Source organism: Salvelinus fontinalis, chromosome 8 (assembly GCF_029448725.1).
Source record: "Salvelinus fontinalis isolate EN_2023a chromosome 8, ASM2944872v1, whole genome shotgun sequence".
NCBI lineage: Eukaryota > Metazoa > Chordata > Actinopteri > Salmoniformes > Salmonidae > Salvelinus > Salvelinus fontinalis.
In genome coordinates this window covers 2,147,989-2,155,849 of record NC_074672.1, presented here as the reverse complement: position 1 = coordinate 2,155,849, position 7,861 = coordinate 2,147,989, and positions in this window count along the sequence as shown.

The window sequence follows — 7,861 nt, the reverse complement described above, 5'->3', positions numbered from 1 at the left end:
GCTTGCATGCATGAGCTCCTACAGGCACAATTTTTTGAGATAGCTAAATAAGCTATTTTACTGAACGTTTAAGAATGATTAATAGCCAGAATAGTGGTGTTTCACTGGGAACCTAATATTGCATTATAGCTGCTTGCATTGCGATTAATTCATCAAGATAACATGGTTGTATATTTAAGCAGTAAAGCCCGAGGAGGTGTGGCCTATGGCCAATATACCATGGCTAAGGGATGTTCTTAAGCACGACGCAACAGGGAGTGCCTGGACACAGCCCTTGGCCATATATCACAAACCCCCGAGGTGCCTTATTGCTATTATTACTGGTTACCAATGTAATTAGAGCAGTACAAATACATGTTTTGTCATACCTGTGGTATATGGACTGATATACCATGGCTGTCAGCCAATCAGCATTCACAGCTTGAACCATCCAGTAGATTAGAAGGCCTAGGCTGCTTCATCCTAAAGTAAGCTAAATACATTGGATACAAAACAAGTATTGGCAAGCGAAGAAGGCTAACATGTTCAATATAAGTATATAAATGGATGTCAAACAGGAATATATATTCATTGAAATGAATGCAGCATTGTAATAGTATTGATGCATTTCTCTCTCCTTTTATGGGATCAGACAGATGAACCGCAGACACCAGATGCACAAGCCTCAAAACCAAAAACATGTGGGGACATCAAAACACTTGTAATTTTGAATAAAAGTTTAAAAAAAATATTGGTCTTCCTGTATCTGTACAAGATTACTTAAAATGCAGTCCATTGTACAAAATAAGTCATTCCCAAGTGAGGGATATGAAGGAGATGAACCTCCAACATTAACAAGCTAGTTCAGTACACGAGGGCAAATATATGATATATTTATAAACAGGACAGGAATTTACAGGTTATGGTTTCAGCCCTTCACAAACACCTAATTCAAATAATCGTGTTTTAAATTGAAGACTTGTACACAGTGCAACCCCCTGGGACAGAAATCACGTCTGTATTTCAGAACAAGCTTCATAAGTCACAATGTCCTGACGAATCGGTACGATAATAACATGGGTGAATCTATTTCTATCCAACATAGAGATGTTTTACACTAATACACTAATATTCTGGGATATGGGGATTATCCTGGTGGCTGGGAGGTTCACGACAAGTTCTTTACTTCTGCAGGGTGTCAGGGTGGGATGTCCTTCAACCGGTGGAAAAAACGGTCAATTGTGGGGGTGCACATGTTTCTGGGGATCAGAAGTGCCCGGTGTGAGAGAGAATGAGTTTGCCGGGGTCAGAGTAGAACAGAAGGTATCGTATTCTGAGGCAGTGAGCATGTCACTTGCAACCCCATGGTTGTGGGTTCGATTCCCACGAGGGGCCAGTACGAATGAAAATGTATGCACTCACTACTGTAAGTCGCTCTGGATAAGAGTGTCTGCTAAATGACTAAAATGTTTTTAAAAAATGTGACCCATTAAGGGCATATGTGCTATTGGGCCTGGGCTCCTGTCCAGAAGCTAAATGTTTGAAGGGGTGAGACTTTCATTTCCACATATATTCCTTCTAATTTCTGTTGTCATCTCCCAACAATCCGTTAACATTCAATACATACCACATCCCCAGTTATACAGGTGACTTCCACCATTCTACAGTCATTTCCAACTGATTTATCTCAGCAGAACATCTACCCTGCAGGTCATGTGCCCCCTGTTACGGAAGCCATTTTGGATCATTGGGGGGGGGGGGGGGGGGGTGTCGCCAACATGTCCCCTTTCCTACCAGCTCATCAGCGGAAACCCAGAGAGTATGTTCCTTTAATTAGACCACCCGTGAAAATAATTGTGCATTAATGACATTTCTATGGGGGCCAATGAGCTGGAACAACAGAGGCAAGACTAAATAACAAATCAATTCCAACAAACGTAATTAAGGCTTAATTAGCCTCCAGGGTGCCTTTGGAACGTGATGAAAGAGAGATGGAGGAAGAGAGAGAGAGAAGGAAAGATGGAGGAAGAGAGGGTGGGTAGGGAGAGAGAGGGTTTGGGAAAAGGTCCATCGTGCAATCGGAGAAATGAGACGAATATCATAACACAAAACATCGGCTCCACATCAGGCATCGATACAATAATGCAGTATCGGAAGTCTTGTAGTTGTATAATGATTGGAACTACAGCCTGAGAGGAACAGACTAGGCTCAACGACTTACTCATGACACGTGCCCCAGCGGTTTTAACGCGGATGGATGTTTTAACTGCACCGCTTAAAGTGTGAGCCACACAGCCAGGCGTGGGTGTGAGGAGTGCTAATTCTCTATAAAAACAGCAGCATGTACGGTTAGGCGCAAAAAACATTCTGGTTTTAAAAGGAGGGAGGAAAAAAACTAAAAGAGGCAAAACCGCAGGGAAGCTGGGAGAAGCCCAAAGCCCAAAGCCCAGCCAGGCTCGTTGGATGCCAGATCACAGAAACTCTTGCGCTAATAAATTACCTTCATAAACTGCAATTACAACCCTGGGCACTAATTTAGTGGAAATGGCAGCCTTGTTAAAAATCAGGAGTGTTAGGGAAAGGGAGGAGAAAAGGTGGAGGGAGATGGGCGAGTGGAGGGATTGGACCACGGCAACTGATATGTTTTTCCCCCAGCTTTATCCCTCCCTCTAATCCAAAACACACCAGCTCTCATACTTTAATATTATTCCTGGTCCCTATCATATCTAAAAGAGAGAGAGAATGAAATAACAATAGAGCGAGAGAGAGAATGAAAGAACAACAGAGAGAAAGACTGAAAAAGAGCACGGGAGTGGTAGAGACAGCAAGGGTGCATACGACATGCCTAACAGGAGACATCTGTCTCTGCTCTGTCGACGAGAGCGATGTGTCAGCACTCTGACAGAACGAGCCTCGTACTCACACACCACCGCAGAGAGCAGAACTCTTCTCAAGAGCATGAACACATCTCTCTGTCACCACACCTCAGACAACGCTGTCTAAACAGTGTTGTCTAAAAGTACTGTGATTATTATGAATGAAGGAGACACGTACCGGCTGAGAAGAAAGATAAGAAGACAATGAGTTGGCCATGTAGGAGGAGAATTAGAGATTGAAAAAGACTAATTGGACAGAAAATACATTTTCCATATTTCCAGTGATAAAACAAAAACCATTACCCACATTTTTTTCACACATTGGTGCATTTGTTTGCACAACCCTTGCCATCATAGCCCGTACCCAGAACGGTCTCGTTTTCTTCTTTAAACTTGTAACGAGTGCGCTGAGAGTCGGGAACCAAGTTCAGGAAGCGAGTGTTTTAATAAATATAAGAAACAATGAACACGAAACACAAACAGCGCACCGACATGAGAACAGAGTCAATAACACCCGAGAAAAGAACCAAGGGGAGTGACAGCTATAGGGAAGATAGCCAAGGAGGTGATGGAGTCCAGGTGAGTGTCATGAGGCGCAGGTGCGTGAGATGATGGTGACAGGTGTGCGGGATAATCAGCAGTCTGATAACCTAGAGGCCGGAGAGGGAGTATACGTGACAGTACCCCCTCCCCGATGCGCCGCTCCAGCCGCAGGACGCCGTCAAAAGGGGGTGAACCCGGGGATCAGGAGCGGACCGGTCACCCCTGCTGATGCGCGAGAACCTGTCGAGTCAGCTGGGGGGCGGGAACCTGACAGATCGGTTGAGGCAGAGGAGCCTGGCGATCCAGCTAAGGCATGAAAGCCAAACGAGCCAGCAAAGGCAGGGGATTCTGGCGATCCGGCTGAGGCAGGGAAGCCCGGCGATCTGGTTGAGACATGAGAGCTTGTAGCAGTTCTCAGACCCGAAGTCATTACTCTGACACAAAAAAAATAAAACAAAAAAACACTCCCTGAAGCGTCCCTTAAGTGATGTGTTATTCTGTAACGAGTGCGCTGAGAGTCGGGAAGCAAGTTCATAGAGTGAGTGTTTTAATAAATTAAAGAAACAATGAACACGAAACACAAACAGCGCACCGACATGAGAACAGAGTCAATAACACCCGAGGAAAGAACCAAGGGGAGTGACAGCTACAGGGAAGATAATCAAGGAGGTGATGGAGTCCAGGTGAGTGTCATGAGGCACAGGTGCGCGAGACGATAGTGACAGGTGTGCGGGATAATCAGCAGCCTGATAACCTAGAGACTGGAGAGGGAGTATACGTGACACAACTGCTTCTAGCTCCTAAGCAACTTTGTAGTAATTAGTTTTTTGTGTGTGTGTTATTTCTTACATTATTAGCCCAGAACGTTTTTTGGGGTTAGTACATACAGCCAGAAAAAACTTTTGGAAATCAGAGCGGCAGTAACTCACCAGCATTACGATCAGGAATACAACTTTCCCGAATTATATCTTTTTTTCACACCCCCCAGATTAATTGAACTTATCCCAGAGTCTGCTCCAAAATGCCGCCGGCGGAGAAGATGCATTTGGAGTGGACTTCTAATCAGAATCAGCGGGCGGGCACACCATCCACCGCTTCCGAGTATATTACCCGCTGATGTTCAGTCTCTGGACAATAAAGTAGACGAGCTCAGGGCGAGGATCTGCTTTCAGAGATACATCAGGGACTGTAAAATATTCAGTTTCACGGAATCATGGCTCTCTCCAGGTATACTGTCTCCGTCCATAAAGCTAGCTGGGTTCTCAGTACATCGCACAGACAGGAATAAAGAACTCTCCGGGAAGAAGAAGGGCGGTGGTGTATGTTTCATGATTAACCACTCATGATGTGATTGTGATAACATACCCGACCTAGAATACGTCACAATCGAATGCCGACCGTATTACTTCCCAAGAGAATTCTCTTCGGTTATAGTCACAGCCGTCTATATTCCCCCTCAATCCAATACCACAATGGCCCTAAAGGAACTACACTGGACTTCATGGAAACAGGAAACCACATATCCTGAGGCCGCATTTATAGTAGCTGGGGATTTTAACAAAGCAAATTAGAGGAAAATGCTACCGAAGTTCTATCAACACATTGACTGTAGTACTCGCACTGGGAAAACCCTCGACCACTGCTATTCTCTCTTCTGGGTTGCCTATATGGGCTTCCCCCACCCTCTCTTCGGATCACGACTCCATTTTGCTCCTCCCTTCGTATAGGCAGAAACTCAAACAGGAAGTATCCGTTCTACGGTCTATTCAACGCTGGATTTGTTCCAGGTAGCCTTGGAGAATAACATGTATGTATACACAGGGACACGGTGACTGAGTTCATCAGGAAATGTATAGGGGATATTGTTCCCACTGTGACTATTAAAACCTACCTGAATCAGAAACCGTGGATAGATGGCAGCATTTGCGCTAAACTGAAAGTGTGAACCTCCGCATTTAACCATGGCAAGGTGACGGGGAATATGGTTGAATGCAAACAGTGCAGTTCTTCCCCCTGTAAAGCAATCAAACAACGTCAGTACAGAGAACAGCGGAGTCGCAATTCAACAGCTCAGACACGAGACGTATGTGGCAGGGTTTACAGACAATCAAGGATTACAAAGGGTCGTCGCCGATACCGACGTCTTGCTCCCGGACAAGCTAAACACCTTCTTCGCCCGCTTTGAGGACAACACAGTGCCATCGACGCGGCCTGCTCCCAAGGACTGTGGGCTCTCGTTCTCCGTGGCCGACGTGAACAAGACATTTAAGCTTGTTAACTCTTGCAAGGCTGCCGGCCCAGATGGCATCCCTAGTCGCGTCCTCAGACCAGCTGGCTGGAGTGTTTACGGACATATTCAATCTCTCCCTATCCCAGTCTGCTGTCCCCACCAAGAAAGCAAAGGTAACTGAACTAAATGACTATCGCCCCATAGCACTATCGCCCCATAGCCCCACCTCACTTCTGTCATCATGTACTTTGAGAGGATAGTTAACCTGTTGGGGATGGGGGCGCTGTTTAGACTATTTATGCTAATGTGGCTAATTTTTTAAACGGCTTCCCACAAAATCCTTGATCGTACAATATGCATATTATTATTATTATTGGATAGAAAACAGTCTATAGTTTCTATAGGAGTTGAAATTTTGTCTCTAAGTGGAACAGAGCCCATTCTACAGCAATTTCCCTGACATGGAGTCAGATTTGAGAAACGTTGGCCACTTTTCTGAAGTCATTTAAAAGGGCTCTGTCGTTGCTATGACTATACGGACACTTCTTACGTCTTCCCCTGGATGCCTTTACGTGATGACGATTCCAACGGGCTCGATTGCTCGTTCACAGGCCCTACAAATGAAAAAAACCTTTAGCTAGCAAGTCTTTTCTTGCTGCGTAACGCGCGTGGAAGACACCGACCCTCTCCTGTTCCAAGCGTTAGTTTAGCCTGTTATATTTCTCCGGTCATCTTTTCACTCGTTATAGGAGTTACAAACATCACAAAGTAGTTAATTTAAAGCGTTTTATAGCAATTTATATCCGTTTAGTGCGATTTTGGGACATTTATTTTTGCAACGATGTGAAAAGTTGGAAACGCTTTTCAGTTCATCCCGAACGTAGTTGACATTTCCACATGGCAAGAGGACAGCTTTCCACCAAAAGACGATTGCTCCCAAGAAAGGATCCTTTGCCCAAGATACTGATGGAAGAACAGCTCAAGGTAGGACATTTTTATTATGATAAATCGTGTTTCTGTCGAAACATTTTAGTGGCTTAGGACGCCATGTTTTTTGACGTAGCTTCGCTTGGCGCAAACTGTATTGAAAAGTAAGGATAAATTAAAAAATGTAATAACGCAATTGTATTAAGAATTAAATTGTCTATCAATCCCTGTCCACCCTATATTTTTTAGTCACGTTTATGAGTATTTATGTATAAGAGTAGATCACTGTCTAAGTGGCGCAAGGACGTTTTCTTTACCAGCTTGTCTACATTTCACATTGTCTAACCATGATTTTGGTGGCTAAATATAAACATTTTCGATCAAACTGTATATGCATGTTGTAATGTGATGTTACAGGAGTGTCATCGGAAGAATTCTGAGAAGGTTAGTGAAAAAATTAATATCTTTTGGCGATGTTGACTTTTATCGCTCACTTTGGCTAGAATCAATGCTGGGCTGCTAATTGCTATGTGCTAAGCTAATATAACGATTTATTGTGTTTTCGCTGTAAGACACTTAGAAAATCTGAAATATTGTCTGTATTCACAGGATCTGTGTCTTTCGATTCGTGTATGCTGTGTATTTTTACGAAATGTTTGATGATTAGTAGTTAGGTAAACACGTTGCTCATTGTAATTATTCTAGTCCATTTGTGATGGTGGGTGCAATTGTAAACTATGCCATATACCTGAAATATGCACTTTTTTCTAACAAAACCTATCCCATACCATAAATATGTTATCAGACTGTCATCTAATGAGTTTTTTTGTTGGTTAGGGGCTATAAATATCTTAGTTTAGCCGAATTGGTGATGGCTACTGGTGTTGGTGGACAAATAAAAGATGGTGGAATATGCTAATGTGTTTTTAGGTAATAGATGTACATCTTTACATATTGTGTCTTCCCTGTAAAACATTTTAAAAATCGGAAATGTTGACTGGATTCATAAGATCTGTGTCTTTCATTAGCTGTATTGGACTTTAATGTGTGAAAGTTAAATATTTAAAAAAAATATTTTTTTTGAATTTCGCGGCACTGGTTTTTCAGTGGGGGGGGGGGGGGGTGCCGCTAGCGCCACGCTGATCCTAGACAGGTTAAGGATCATATCACCTCTACCTTACCTGACACCCAAGACCCACTTCAATTTGCTTACCGCCCCAATAGATCCACAGACGATGCAATCGCAATCGCAATTGCACTGCACACTGCCCTATTCCATCTGGACAAGAGGAATGCCTATGTAAGA